The sequence below is a fragment of the Salmo salar genome, chromosome ssa03, assembly GCF_905237065.1.
Source record: "Salmo salar chromosome ssa03, Ssal_v3.1, whole genome shotgun sequence".
Lineage (NCBI taxonomy): Eukaryota > Metazoa > Chordata > Actinopteri > Salmoniformes > Salmonidae > Salmo > Salmo salar.
In genome coordinates this window covers 47,420,796-47,437,175 of record NC_059444.1, presented here as the reverse complement: position 1 = coordinate 47,437,175, position 16,380 = coordinate 47,420,796, and positions in this window count along the sequence as shown.

Here is a 16,380-nt window from a genome sequence, read left to right as displayed (position 1 = left end):
ACAAAAACAACAAACCGTGACGCAGAGGAAAACGCACTACTCAAAAGATAACCCACAAACAATGACAAAAACCCCTACTTAAATATGATCTCTAATCAGAGGCAATGAAGATCAGCTGCCTCCAGTTAGAGTTCAACCCCAAACAATCCCAACATAGAAATAGAAAACTACAACTTAAACAGAAATAGAAAACATAGGGGGTGTTTTGGGTTAGGGTCACGCCCTGCCCTACTCTATAGAAAATGACATCTTACTAGCGTCAGGACGTGACAGTAACCCTCCCCCCCCAAAGGTGCAGACTCCGAATGCAAAAAAAAAAACACACACAAAGGGAGGGTAGGGTGGGTGACTAATGTCTATGGCGGCGGCTCTGGTTCCAGGCGTAGTACCCCCACCGCCCGCTGATTCCCCCCCCCCCCGCTTCTGTATGTCTGGAGGAACCAGACCATGGATCATCACCGGAGGCTTCGGACAGCCAACCGCCACTGAAGACTCTGGGCTAAAGGCCGCCGCTGAAGACTCTGGGCTAAAGGCCGCCGCTGAAGACTCTGGGCTAAAGGCCGCCGCTGAAGACTCTGGGCTAAAGGCCGCCGCTGAAGACTCTGGGCTAAAGGCCGCCGCTGAAGACTCCGGGCTAAAGGCCGCCGCTGAAGACTCCGGGCTAAAGGCCGCCGCTGAAGACTCCGGGCTAAAGGCCGCCGCTGAAGACTCCGGGCTAAAGGCCGCCGCTGAAGACTCCGGGCTAAAGGCCGCCGCTGAAGACTCCGGGCTAAAGGCCGCCGCTGAAGACTCCGGGCTAAAGGCCGCCGCTGAAGACTCTGGGCTAAAGGCCGCCGCTGAAGACTCCGGGCTAAAGGCCGCCGCTGAAGACTCCGGGCTAAAGGTCGCCGCTGAAGACTCCGGGCTAAAGGCCGCCGCTGGAGGCTCCGGGCTAAAGGCCGCCGCTGGAGGCTCCGGGCTAAAGGCCGCCGCTGGAGGCTCCGGACTAGGGATGCGCACCGGAGGTCCGATGCGTGGGACTGGCATAGGTGGCGCCAGATTGGTAACACGCACCTCAGGTCGAGTGCGGGGAGCAGGCACAGGACATACTGGGCTATGGAGTGGCACTGGATGGAGAGCGCGAGGAGCAGGAATCGGTCTCACCGGACTGGGGAGACTCACTAAGGGCCGAGTGCTTACAGCAGGCACTGGCTGTACCGGGTTATGGATACGTACTGGAGACTTGGTGCGTGGTACTGGCTTGGGTGGCTCCAGACTGGTAACACGCACCTCAGGACTTGTGCAGGGAGCAGGAACAGGACACTCCGGACTGGGTATGCGCACTGGAGGTCTGATGCGTGGAACTGGCTTAGGTGGCAGACTGGTATCACGCACCTCAAGACGAGTGCAGGGAGCAGGAACAGGACGTACCGGGCTACGTAGGCGAACTGGGGACCTGGCATGCTGAGCAGGCCTAGTCCTTCCGGGTTCAATGACCATCTTCGCCCTACACCGGCGAGGAGCTTGCACCAACCGCACCGGGCTGTGAGTGCGTATGGGCGATATAGTGCACACCACACTAACTCATCGCTCGCTCCTCCGCATGCCCGCTCCGCCGTGCTCTTTCTGCCAGTACTTCTCTTCGGAATCTCGCGTCGAGCTCCGCGCTTGACTCCTGTACTGACATCTGTCTGCTCCACGGCTCTCTCAGATAGACACGAGAAGTTCGATCAGGGCTCCCCCTGATGTTGACAAACTCCCCTTGTGCCCCCCCCCCCCAAAAAAAAATATATATTTATGGGGCTGCCTCTCCACCTTGATTATAGGTGGATATAGCGCTTCGTAGTAACGTCGCTCCCTCTTGGCTTCCTCTAGTTCCTCCTTCGGGCGACGATACTTCCCAGCCTGGCTCCAGGGTCCTTTACCGTCTAATATTTCCTCCCAAGCACACGACTCCAAACACTTCTCCTCACACCGCTTGGTCCTTTTATGGTGGGTTATTCTGTCACGGCTGTCTGAAAGATCAAACCAAAATGCAGCGGGTTCGTAGTTCCACATCTTTTATTTATTGTGAAACGTTTGCACAACACCAAACACTTAAATACAAAAACAACAAACCGTGACGCAGAGAGGAAAACGCACTACTCAAAAGATAATAACCCACAAACAACAATGAGAAAAACCCCTACTTAAATATGATCTCTAATCAGAGGCAATGAGGATCAGCTGCCTCCAATTAGAGATCAACCCCAAACAATCCCAACATAGAAATAGAAAACTAGAACTTAAACATAGAAATAGAAAACATAGAACAACTCAAAACACCCCCTGTCATGCCCTGCCCTACTCTACTATAGAAAATGACATCTTACTAGGGTTAGGATGTGACACTAGTGGATGATGAAGTAAAAACTGACATGTCTCCACTAACAATGCCTGCAACTCCCAAAACCTGGGCTTCAAAACAGGAGGCCCACAGTATTCCCTCCCTCACCTGTAGCAGCTGTGTGCACACCAAAAACATTATCAATGAAACAAATCCAGAACTGCCTCTCCCTGCTTGAAGTCAATATAACGGAATGCAGGGAGAGCAAACAACAAGGTGACACTGTCCAGACCCTGTTAGTAGAGTTGAGGCAATTCCAGGACGCTAGCAATGCATCAATAGAACAATTAAGACAGAAGTTAAGACAGAACACTTAACAAACGACAGTCCAATGATGCCCTCCAAGAGGAGCTGTGTGTAGTAAAGGTGGAACTGCAGCATGCCCTCTGTCAGTAACTTCTGACCACACCACCAGCAGAGCAGCACCATCAGCCAGGTAGAAGCCCAGATACCCCTGAGCCCAGTGCAGCCTTCACCCCATCTGTCTCATAAGCCTCTCAGCCTCTTAGCATCCACACTGACCTGCCAACCTCCCAGCCTGCCACAGCCTACCCTGACCTGCCAACCTCCCAGCCTGCTACAGCCTACCCTGCCTCACCAACTTTCCAGCATTCTGACCATGTTCAGCTGAACATACCTCCAGAGGACAGGGGACAGGATGCAGTTCAACCCAGGAGACCTCCAAAAACTGCAGTTCTGATAGACTTTAACGATAAGTATCTGGAAGATAGGAGACTATTCCCCAGACACCAGACAACTAAATGCTGGTGTCCCACTGCTGACTGCTCTATCAAGCCAAGCTGGAAGATCCTGACAACCTTATCATACATGCTGGGACAAATGACCTGCACACAAAAGGAGTGTTTGAGGAAGTGAGAAAGGTGGCAGAGAAAGCACACACCCTGTTCCCAAGGACAAACCAAAACAAGATCTCCCCAGGCAAAATGTCCACAAAGTCAACCAAAAAATCACCATGGACTGTGCCTCACTACCAAATGTTAGCATCTCTCACCACCACACCCTGACATGTGAGCATTTGTACGATCATGTACACCTGGACTATGAGGGAGTTAAAATCTTTGCCAAGGACCTGAGTTCCACAATCATACCAGCCCAGCAACAGGACCCCCCCCCCCCATATCATCTCAACTGAGCCAGACAGACATCTCCAGCCCAAGGCAACATGGCAACCAACCCAGCCCAGAGGTGCCCAGAACATGCCCAGCTCAACGGCGTTAGACTGAGACCAGCTTAGCTCAGCGGTGCCAGAACCAACCCAGATCAGCCCACCTGTGCCAGAACCAGCCCAGCTCAGCCCAGCAGTGCAGGACACAGCTCAGCTCAGCCCATCCCTTCACAGCACTGGACTGTACTCTAGCGGTAGGACAAATAGTGGCCAACAGGAGGGTACCGCAGCCCAGAACATACCTCATCACTGGAGTGATGAATCATGCTTCACCATCTGGCAGTCTGATGGACGAATCTGGGTTTGGCAGATGTCAGGAGAACGTAACATGACCCAATGCATAGTGCCAACTGTAAAGTTCGGTGGAGGAGGAATAATGGTCTGGGGCTGTTTTTCATGGTTTGGGTTTGGCCCCTTAGTTCCAGTGAAGAGAGATCTTAACACTGCAGCATACAATGACATTCTACATTGAATTGGAACGCAGACTGTGAGCCAGGCCTAATCACCCAACATCAGATCCCGACCTCACTAATGCTCTTGTGGATGATTGGAAGCAAGTCACCACAGCAATGTTCCAACATCTAGTGGAAAGCCTTCCCAGAAGAGTGGAGGCTGTTATAGCAGCAAAGGGGGGAACAACTCCATATTAATGCCCATGATTTTGGAATGATATGTTCGACAAGCAGGTGTCCATATTCTTTTGGTCATGTAGTGTATATATATACTTATAGTATATGAAATGAGATTATTAACTGTTAGTTCTTGGATTATCCAGGGTTTAAGGTACTCCTCTACCTTAGGTCGACCACAAACCCAGAGTTTCTTAACAACGCCAAAGGTTAAGACATAGTAATCTAGAAACATGGTTATAATTCTCTCATTCATCCCCCTCCTCTCCCCTGTAACTGTTCCCCAGGTCGTTGCTGTAAATGAGAATGTGTTCTCAGTCAATTTACCTGGTAAAATAAAAAGTTTAAATTACAAAAATGGTACCGTGGTGATACAGATACTCAATGGTCTTCAGCCTATAGGGAAATTCAACTTCTATCATTAAAACATAAAACAGGGCAGGGACTCGGGAGGAATGATCATATGGTATAAACAGGACCTTTGACTGAGCCAAATCAAAAAGGGTAACACTCACATTTGGTTAAAACTCAAAGGTACAATTGATAGTGACAATGATTTATATATAGGTTCTTCTCCCTCAGATTAGTAGTAGTTTTATGATAATCTCCAGAGAGACCAACCAGTTTCAAACTGAGGGAAATTAGCTTTTGCGTGGGGCTTTTAATGCTAGAACAGGTTCTGAACCTGAATGTGTAGACCCTGAGGATAATAGATATACATTTGGACATCCCTTCTTATACCCGATTCCCATCACTAGTAATAGAAATAACCCTGACCAGGTAGTGAACAAAAATGGAAAGGATTTAGTGCATGTCTGTCGAGCATTAGGCCTGTATTTTCTTCATGGCAGGATTAGAGGAGATTCTTCGGGATGGTTCAACTACTGCTCAGTTCTTGGTACCAGTGTTGTTGACTATGCAGTCTCAGACTTGGACCCCTCCTCCATTACTGCATTCACTGTCAGATTTCTGTCTTTTTGAAAAGACATCTCCACGTAAAGACCACACAAACAGAGCCCTGTACACTGATTAATCTAAATAAAATGTACAGACGGGCCCCTGACAGCGTAACATACTTCAACACAACATTGCACTCCCCAGAAACTACAACCTGTATCAATGATTTCCTTTGAAGTACATTCAGCCCAAACCTCACTGACATACTGGCTGTGAACAAATTAAATGAGATCTATCATAAAGCAGCCACAAAAGCAAATTTAAAAACCTCAAAAAGAGATGGTTTGATGCCAAATGTAATCTCTTAAGGAAACAATTTATCAAATAGAAAACATCACCAACCACAAGATAGAGACGTTCGGCAAACATATTGTTTATTTATCCTTTATTTAACCAGGAAAAGCCTATTGAGTCTTTTTTTCAAGGGAGACCTGACCAAGAAGGCAGCAACAATTAATACATTACAAAATTAAAACAAAACAACAATACAACAACATGATCCAGCCTAAAAAAAAGTCTACAACATTTTTTATTAATTCAGTGGCACTAACATATCTGGATGAAGCATGGATAGAAAACTATTCCATGTTTCTGGTGCACAAGAAAAGAAGTCGGTCTTGCCTAATACTGTAAATGTCCTGGGGACTTTAAGTAGCAACCACCTAGCAGTCCGAGTATGGTAACTGCTGGTGGTGAAGGTGTCCAGACTACGGAGGTAAAGAGGGCTTTGTAGATGAACACATACAAATGTAGCTTTCTGTGCGTATAAAGCGAGGCCCAACCCACCATTTGGCACAAGGTGCAATGGTGGGTGAGTGACTTGGCATTTGTAATAAAGCGAAAGGATGCATGATCGAGACAAAAGTGCCCCGAACAAGCTTATTTCTAGCCATAAGTAGGAAGCAAGCCTTATTACGAAAATAAAACCCAATTTCAATTTAAGCTTCCTCACAAGATTATCCATATGAACTTTAAATTGAATGGTCTAAATGGAAAACAGAGGAATGACCTAGCCATTCAAAATGAAAACATTTGGAAAGATCACTTTGAAAGTCTCTTTGGGATAATACCATCAGAAGACCTTACTACCCCCCAAAAAATGCAAGAACAACTCAGCTCCCTAGAACACACAATTAAAAACAACCAGAACCCAATTGACTAACAAATTATACAGGCTGAACTTTCACAGAAAATACAAAACCTTAAACCTGTCCCTGACAGCATCAGGAATTAAATGTTTGAACACAGTTTTAGAGAGTGGCTGCTTCCCTGATATTTGGAACCAGGGTCTCATAACCCCCATATAAAATAAAGGTGACAAATTAGACCCTAATAACTATAGGGGAATATGTGTCACCAGTAACATGGGGAAACTGTGCTGCTGTATTCTCAATGACCCGAATACTGACCTTCCTCACACAACATAACGCTCTCAGCAAAAAACAAATTGTCTTTCTACCAAAACACTGACCAACAGACCACATACACACATTACACACACTAATAAACCAGCATGTTCACCAGAAAAGCAGAGGAAAAGTATATGCATGTTTTAATGATTTTAAGAATGCTTTTGATTCCACATGGTATGATATTACAAAACCTTCCAAAGCGGTGTTGGATGTAAAGTATATGACATCATCAAGTCTATTTACTTGAAAAACACATGTAGTATTAAACTGAACAATACATTTTTTTGCACAAGGGCGAGGCAAGGCTGCAGTTTAAGTTCAACTTCTACATCAATGAACATGGCTGTTCTTATCTGCAGCCCCTGGACTCAACCTTAAAGATAAGGACGTCAGATTCCTGCTCGACACAGATGACCTTGTCCTACTGTCACCAACAGAACAAGGTCTACAGGAACAACTTAACATTGTTTAGGAGTACAACATCAACTGGGCAATCAACATCAACTTTCAGAACACCAAAGTGGTAATTATCCAGAAAACAGCCAGGAATCAGAGCAGCAGACACTCCTTCAAATTAGGAAATACCATGATTGAATATGCCCAATGGTAACTGGGACAAAAAATCTGTGATTCTGGTGGATTTGATCTAGCAGTGAATGCACTAAACGTAAAATCCTGCAAAGCATTTTACTCCAGAAAAAGAATTCTCAAAAATAAATATTCCAACCAAAATCTGGTGCAAAATATTCAATAGTGTAATTTTACCAATTGTACTATATGGAACCGAGGTTTGGGTTCCAACCTGTATTTATGACTATAAGCATTGGGAGAAAAACACAATAGCCAATCTACATACAGAATTCTGCAGAATCTCCAAAATATCAAAAAGAAAGTACCAAATAATGCATGCAGAGTGGAACTCAGACGATTTCCTTTAATTGTAAATATAAAGAAAAGGACACTCAAAATTTGGCACCATTTGAAATTAACCGCTGACATCCAGCGAAAAATCCTATCGCCATTAGCGTAATTTTTTTTTATATTTTTCTTTTTTCAAATATAGGACTATGTTATATCGTTTTATAGATACACCTCTCCTGAATCGAACCACGTTGTCCGATTTCAAAAAGGCTTTACAGCAAAAGCAAAACATTAGATTATGTTAGGAGTATATCGTAAAAGTAGCCACAGCCATTTTCCGACCAACCACATGCATCACAAATAACCAAAAAACAGCTAAATGCAGCACTAACCTTTGACAATCTTCATCAGATGACACTCCTAGGACATGTTACATAATACATGCATTCTTTTGTTCGATAAAGTTCATATTTATATATAAAAACTGCATTTTACATCGGCGCGTGACGTTGACTAACTATTTTCCCTCAAATGCATCCGGTGAAACAGCGCTACAATTTACTAAATTACTATTCGAAAACATTTTTAAAATGTAATATTGTCATTCTAAGATTTATAGATGAATATCTCTTGAAAGCACCTGTAATGCCAGATTTAAAAATAACTTTACTGGGTAATCACACTTTGCGATAAAAGGGGATGCGCTACTCAGAAAAATAGGCTACCATTACAGGTCAGCGCCATCTTGGAACAATCGCATATCAAATCTACTCTTGTATACTATTGTCAATAATCCCTTACCTTTGATTATCTTCATCAGAAAGCACTTCCAGGTATCCCAGGTCCACAACAAATGTATTTTCGTCCGAAAAAGTTTATCCTTTACGTCCCAATAGCTTGTTCTTGTTAGCGCGTTCTGAAGGCTGCTCCAAAACTTCCGTCGGCTGCGGGACTCCTCTTTCAATAAAATGCATTTTTTTTAAAATTTAGGTTCGTTCAAACATGTCAAACGTTGTATAACATAAATCTTTAGGGCCTTTTTCAACCAGAGCTCCAATAAGATTCAAGGGGGACGATTGCATTGTCTTTCAAAACGTTTCGAAAGGGGAGGGTAGCCGGGGCGCCGGCGTCATAATGGTGATGGCCCTCCTCATGTGACTACTTTCCACAGCGTCTCATTCAGTCAGTTTTCACAGTAGGAGACTCAAACCACTTTGTAAAGACTGGGGACATCTAGTGGAAGCAATAGGAAGTGCTCAATGAACCATTGCTCACGGTGTGATTTATAGGCAAAGTGATGAATTTGAGTCCGCAATTCAGAATTCCACATCCTGTTACGATCGGTCTCGGGGTTTTGACTGCCATATGAGTTCTGTTATACTCAGACACCATTCAGACAGTTATAGGAACTTTAGGGTGTTTTCTATCCACAAGTATTAATGATATGCATATCCTAGCTTGTGAGTTTGAGTAGGAGGCCGTTTAAAATGGGCACAATTTTTTTTCAAAAATCGCTGTAGCGCCCCCTATCCTAGGCGACCGTCAAGAGGTTAAGCCCCAAACATCCTTGCAATTCAAAGAACTGGAAACCCAAGAGCTGAACCCTTATGTCAGCTGTTAAAAACACTGACCAACCCTATTATCGAAACACACAGGGACATCAATCAAATTGTTACAGAAATGAAAACCTATTTGAGAAATTGGGAAAATGAAAAAAAAAACACAGAATAAACTGAATTGCTATTTGCCCCTCAAAAAGAGAATAAAAATTGGCAGAATATCACTTCTCTGTCAGAGATTTAAAACAGGGATGTAGCGTGGTGCGTACTGGCGGCAGAGAAGTCAGGCGCAGGAGAGCGAAAACTGATTTACAACAGTGTTGTTTAACCTGTCAAGGTATAGGGGGCAGTATTTTCGATTTTGGATGAAAAACGTGCCCAGAGTAAACTGCCTAATACTCGGGCCCAGAGTCAAATATTTGCATATTATTAGTAGATTTGGATAGAAAACACTCTGAAGTTTCTAAAACTGTTTGAATGATGTCTGTGAGTATAACAGAACTCATATGGCAGGCAAAAACCTGAGAAAAATCCAACCAGGAAGTGGGAAATCTGATGCTTGTAGTCTTTTCAAGTCATTGCCTATCTAACACACAGTGACTTAGGGTTCATTTTGCACTTCCTAAGGCTTCCACTAGATGTCCGGTCTTTAGAACCTAGTTTCAGGCTTTTGCGGTGAACACAGAGCGAACAAGAAGGCCGGGAAGTTGGTGACTCAGAAAATGACATGAGTTTTGTTCACGTGATGAGGTAGCTGTGTTACATAACGTTTTTCAAGACATTGGAATCGTCCGGTTGGAATATTATTAAAGTTTTATGTTAAAAAGGCCCTAAAGATTGATGCTATACAACGTTTGACTTTTTTCAATGAACGTAAATCTAACTTTTTTTGACTTTTCGTCGTGAAATTTTGGGCGCGCTTCCTACATTTGGAGTAGCTTACTGAACGCGCTAACAACAAGGAGGTATTTGGACATAAATTATGGACTTTATCGAACAAAACAACATTTATTGTGGACCTGGGATTCCTGGAAGGAATCTGCAGTGTACCCAAGTGGCATCGGGAGCAACTGCTTGCAGGCGCATTACCACTCCACTATGTCTCGCTGCCATGGCTTTTGCGCCATCAGTACAGATACCAACATGAGCAGCAACTACGTTTTCTACATACAGACCGTTAGTGGAATTCCCGTGAGAGAGTAACAGTTAATGTGATTGGATGTTAATTATTTGACCAGGCTACCTGTAACACTAGATGGTTTAATTTTATTTTTGTCAGTGAAACGAGGCTACTCAGGTGAGAAAAAAACCTCACCCAAATATATTGCCCCGTTGGAAAATATAAATGGACTGTTTGAAAATGTGAAGAGAAAAAAAAGTTTAAAAAAAGTGAATATTTAAATGTGAATCACATTTTTATTTGGCGTACCCCCGATGGCATTGCTTTGGGAATACCTGTCTTATACCAATAGACTATTCGAAGAGGGATGCCAGCTCTTTTTTGCTGAATGTTAAATTCAGCAGCCAATAGAACTTGCGGGTAGTTTGAAAGTAGAGTGAATGCGCGATAGCTGTAGGCTTTAGTAGTTCTTTACTCAGTCCCATAACCAATCGAAGTGAAGAGAAGTGACAGCCTTCTGCATCTAATTGTAGTCCTATATTATTCAAGGATCTCATTAGAATGATGAAGATAAGGAAAACAAAACTTATTTCATATAAGGCCAGGCACCACATATATTATTTTAAACTCTCATCAGACTGAAACTTTACCAGTTGAAAGTATACATGAATACAATATATTATTGCATTACAAGTTTTATTTACTTTAACTTTTAAATACGCAAATGAGGCCAAACCTCCTTATGCCCTAACATGAAATATTAGCATGCTCCAGAGAGTGTTAGCGTTCAGGAATGGTCTTATATCACAAACACTAGAGACAAATTCAGAGGAAGTCAATTCAACATGGCACGTTGGCTTCATAAACTGCCAGAAACGTGTTTAATATGTTTACCGCCAGAAACCTCTGTTCACTTCCACCATTCCTTGCTGGCAAAGTACCAGGATGTTGTCTCTGGTTTCGAATATGAATTTAGAGAAATTAATTTGGAAACTGAATCTGAATGCATCTGAGAAATTAAATATATGAAACTTTGAACATTTCGAAATGATAGTTTGTAAACTTGATACATAGAAAATGTACGCAATATCTACCATCTCTCTACCTCTCGTTTTCTCTCCTTCTTTCCATCAATAAAATGTATTATTGGTTAAAGCAAAACAACCTAGCATTTTTCAACACATTGTTTCAAGGCAGAATGTTTTTTGTTTTTGTTTTATTGTGATAAGACACTCAATGGTCAAAAAATACCCTTTAAAAAGACCCTTTTAAAGGGTTCTTCAAAGAACTTATAGGGGTTCCCCCACAGTTTAAATTTGAAGAACCCCTAAAGGATACTGCAGGAACCTTTTTTTTGTGTACTCCATTGAAGCAGTATCAGCTCTCAACTCCAATTTGATTGCTTCCAGTCTCACAAGTGTTGTCAAGACACAATTTGTCCATCACATTTCATCTAGCACTGGCTCCCTCATTGAACATGGCTACTGCCATACTGGCTGCTGCGTCAATGCGGCTTTGGCCCACGAAGACAGTTTTGGGGCATCGCGACCATATTTCAGATATTCATTTGCATTCTGAGTTCCTCTGTGCTTCATTCTTTTGAGGAGGTTATCATTAGACTTTCTATGATGTACAGGTCGATTTTTCTGTGCAACCTCTCTATTAACAAATGTATGGCCTCCATGGTTTTTGTGACTGGGTGGATCATCACCATTTTCTATGGCTCGCTGGTACCAGCACCAATGCACACACCTATCCCATAGTTAGAAGTGAATCCTCTCTTGTGCCAAGTGCCATCAAAGGATACATGAATGCCTATGATGGCATCCTCATCCTCCTTCAGCAACTCTGCTATGTTTGGGTCTATATCTGTGCACTCTCCATTGACTGTAGCCCTCTCTGAATCTCTGCAACTAAAGTGGGGGAAAAAGTACTTTTTATGATGTCTGTCGACATTTCAGTCATAACTGCAGGACTAAATATCAGCACAATACCCCATGTAAATATTAGCATATCAATACCCCCTGTGACTCAGTTGGTAGAGCATGGTGTTTGCAACGCCAGCATGGTGTGTGCAACGCCAGGGTTATGGGTTCGATTCCCACGGGGGGCCAGTACAGGAAAAAAATAAAAAATGCATGAAATGAAATGTATGCATTCACTACTGTAAGTCGCTCTGGATAAGAGTGTCTGCTAAATGACTAAAATGTAAAGCTAATTTCTCACTAATCACATTAGGCTACAGCCCTATGACACTGTAGGCCTATGTGACAGTCTCATTGTATAGTTAATTTTTCCTTTCACTCTGTTTTATTCACTTTGAATACATTTGCTGGACCAAGGAGATAAATATTATTTATACACAGCAAGTCACCTGACGCTGGGCTACTCTCCCTTTTTATTTACCTGTCATTCTCCTGTCATGTCTCTGATATGAGCTGAAACGCAAGGAAGGAATCCCTAGGACTTTGCTTATTTTCTTTAGAGCTGCATAACCAAGTCCAAGTTTGTGGGCTAGAAGAACCCTCCTCACATTTATATCAAATGCCACATCTCCCCTGGAGCACTCCTGCAGCCTGGAGGAAGTGTAAACACTTCTCCTAAATGCATCACAATCAATTTCACAGTGTGCACATTCTATTATGACAGAATTACACAATCCCTGGTAGGTGGGATCAGCCGATCAAGGCAGTGTGGCAATACAGCTACAGGAGAAAAAGGAGGTAGCTGGCAAGAGCGGGTCGAGATGCAAATTAGTTGAGATGAAGATGACAGCTAGCGGCGATCAACCAGACAGCAGCCAGCCAACAGTGGCTTTTATCCACGTGTCACAAATAAACCAACTTGTACATGATTTGCCGTAAGTGTCTAAACACTGGAGGAAAATCACCATAGACCCCATCGATCAGGCTAATTGTTTATGTAATTCACTGCTTTTCTCGCATTGGCTAACTGAGATCGTCTATTTTTATTCACACACTGTAGGTATATTTTTAGAGATTTTCTAATTTTGGCTCTGTGGATTCTTCACGGGAGATGAAGGGTAAATGCCAGTAACCAATCGGATGTCAGGATATTACTAATCTTTCACCACAAAGTACTATGTATACAAAGGATATAGCTGTGTATGGACTAGCTAACGATATGCTCCGGAAAACAAGTTTTTAAATGACATATGATTCAACTTGGAGAGTTTTAAAAATAGCAGTTGAAGTTCTACATGAAACATGCTAACAAGAACGACACTTATGGTAGGTGTAGTTGATTTATATACATTATTGCCAATTTAATTGTACATTTTATAAAAGTATGGAAGTTATAATTGCAAAATATCACAAAATCTGACAGATGGAAGCAAAATCACAATTTTGGCCTGTGGTGCCTGGCCTTAACTGCTGAAAGAAAGAATGAAGCGACAATAGAGAAAGAGGGGGTAGGCTAATAACATTTGGGAAAATATTATGAAAGGTATATATGGCAGTGGCGATACATAATTCATTTTTTGTGCCTGTTTTGCATGTTAATTTGGCATTGATAGATGTCACAGTTTACAAACAATGTAAAAAAACATTGAGTTAATAAAGCTGCATACAAACATGGTCTCTTTTGCTTTCTTGAGTAAAGCAGCTCCAAAATGCAGGTGTTTCAGCCTAGCTCAGTGCTTTCTGTGGTTGTAGGGCAGAAAATACAGAGCGCAGGGGTTGGTAATATTCTGTAGTTGCACTGTGATTGGCTCAGTATTCTGTCACTCACACTACGTCACCGCAAAATCTACGGGTAGAGCTCGAAAATTCAAGCCCCTTGGGTGCTGCAATAGAGTTACATTAGAAGTGCCCATCCAAGGTATCATGACACAAGGCAAGACCCAGATGCAGACACAGGAGGCAGATGGTTGGAGTCTTACAATGTTTATTAATCCAAAAGGAGTAGGCAAGAGAATGGTCGTGGACAGGCAAAAGGTCAAAACCAGATCAGAGTCCAGGAGGTACAGAGTGGCAGACAGGCTCATGGTCAAGGCAGACAGAATGGTCAGGTAGGCGGGTACAGAGTCCAGAAACAGGCAAGGGTCAAAATCGGGAGGACTAGAAAAAGGAGAATAGCAAAAAGCAGGAGAACGGGAAAAACGCTGGTTGGTTTGGCCAGCCGGTATGTCCTTGTCTCATCATGCTCTAGCGACTCCTTGTGGTGGGCCGGGCTCCTGCAAGCTGACTTCAGTCATCAGTTCGACAGTTTTTCCTCTGACACATTGGTGCGGCTGGCTTCCGAGTTAAGTGTGCAGTGTGTCAAAGGCTCTCGAACTTCGCCGAGTCTGTAGGGGAGTTGCAGCGATGAGATGCCATAGGCCAGAAAAGTTTGAGTACATTGGCCATGCTGTCAATCCAGCATAACTACCACATTCAAAACAACTGGAACCTCAGAACGGGGAAATCTCAGACTTCAGTGAGTTCAAGACAACTGGGAACTCGGATAAAACTAGCTCTGACTAGGAAAATAATTTAGAATGGTCATCCAACTCGGAATTGCAAGTCGGGATTTCAGGCCTCTTCTAGAGCCCACAAGAAGGACCGATGGGCCACCTTCCCATTCAAATGAGCACAGTACAACAAAGTGAGCCCAAAAATGTCTTGTATGCTGCTGCATAAATGATGTAGTATGCCAGGGGGATATGTATACTGTAGCCAAGAAAGTAATACTAATTGTATGTTGTGTAGTAAGCTGTTAGTAGCCCATGTGCCTCACCCTAATAATTTGGTCCCTTTCCTCCCTCATAACTTAGCCTACTGTACTGACTTGATGGTGCACATGTAGCCTATACCCTGTTTTAGAGAAATGTAATCATTGAATATTGTAAGAGCTTTCATTGTTTATATGACCCCTTTATTTAACCTATCATTCTGACTTGGTGTAGCGGGAAAATGCTATAAGAACAGCACATATTCTGAATTCTGTCAAAATATATTTCAAAAGTGTTGAACAAATAGTTATATTGACTACGCCCATCCTAGCTCGCTCATTAACCTGTTGGGTCTAGGGGGCAGCATTTGCACGTCTGGATAAAAAAAATGTACCCGATTTAATCTGGTTACTAATCCTACCCAGTAACTAGAATATGCATATACTTATTATATATGGATAGAAAACACTCTAAAGTTTCCAAAACTGTTTGAATGGTGTCTGTGAGTATAACAGAACTCATTTGGCAGGCAAAACCCTGAGACATTTTCTGACAGGAAGTGGATACCTGATGTGTTGTATTGACTTTAAACCTATCCCATTGAAAAACACAGGGGTTTAGGAATATTTTGGCACTTCCTATTGCTTCCACTAGATGTCACCAGCCTTTACAAAGTGTTTTGAGTCTTCTGGAGGGAGATCTGACCGAACAAGAGCCATGGAACGGTGATGTCCCATTAGACACCTGGCGCGCTAGTTCATGTTGGGTACCCTCGTTCCAATACGTTATAAAAGAGTATGCATTCGTCCACCTTGAATATTATTCATGTTCTGGTTAAAAAAGGCCCTAATGATTTATGCTATACAACGTTTGACATGTTTGAACGAACGGAAATATATTTTTTCCCCTCGTTCATGACGAGAAGTCCGGCTGGCTTACATCATGTGCTAACGAGACGGAGATTTTTGGACATAAATGATGAGCTTTTTTGAACAAAACTACATTCGTTATGGACCTGTGATACCTGGAAAGAACATCTGATGAAGAGAATCAAAGGTAATGGATTATTTACATAGTATTTTCGATTTTAGATCTCCCCAACATGACGTCTAGTCTGTATCGCAACGCGTATTTTTCTGGGCGCAGTGCTCAGATTATTGCAAAGTGTGATTTCCCAGTAAGGTTATTTTGAAATCTGGCAAGTTGATTGAGTTCAAGAGATGTAAATCTATAATTCTTTAAATGACAATATAATATTTTACCAATGTTTTCTAATTTTAATTATTTAATTTGTGACGCTGACTTGACTGCCGGTTATTGGAGGGAAACGATTTCCTCAACATCAATGCCATAGTAAAACGCTGTTTTTGGATGTAAATATGAACTTGATAGAACTAAAAATGCATGCATTGTCTAACATAATGTCCTAGGAGTGTCATCTGATGGAGATTGTAAAAGGTTAGTGCATCGTTTTAGCTGGTTTTATGGTTTTGGTGACCCTGTCTTTGACTTGACAAAACATTACACACAACTCTTGTAAATGTACTGTCCTAACATACTCTAAATTTATGCTTTCGCCGTAAAACCTTTTTGAAATCGTAAAACGTGGTTAGATT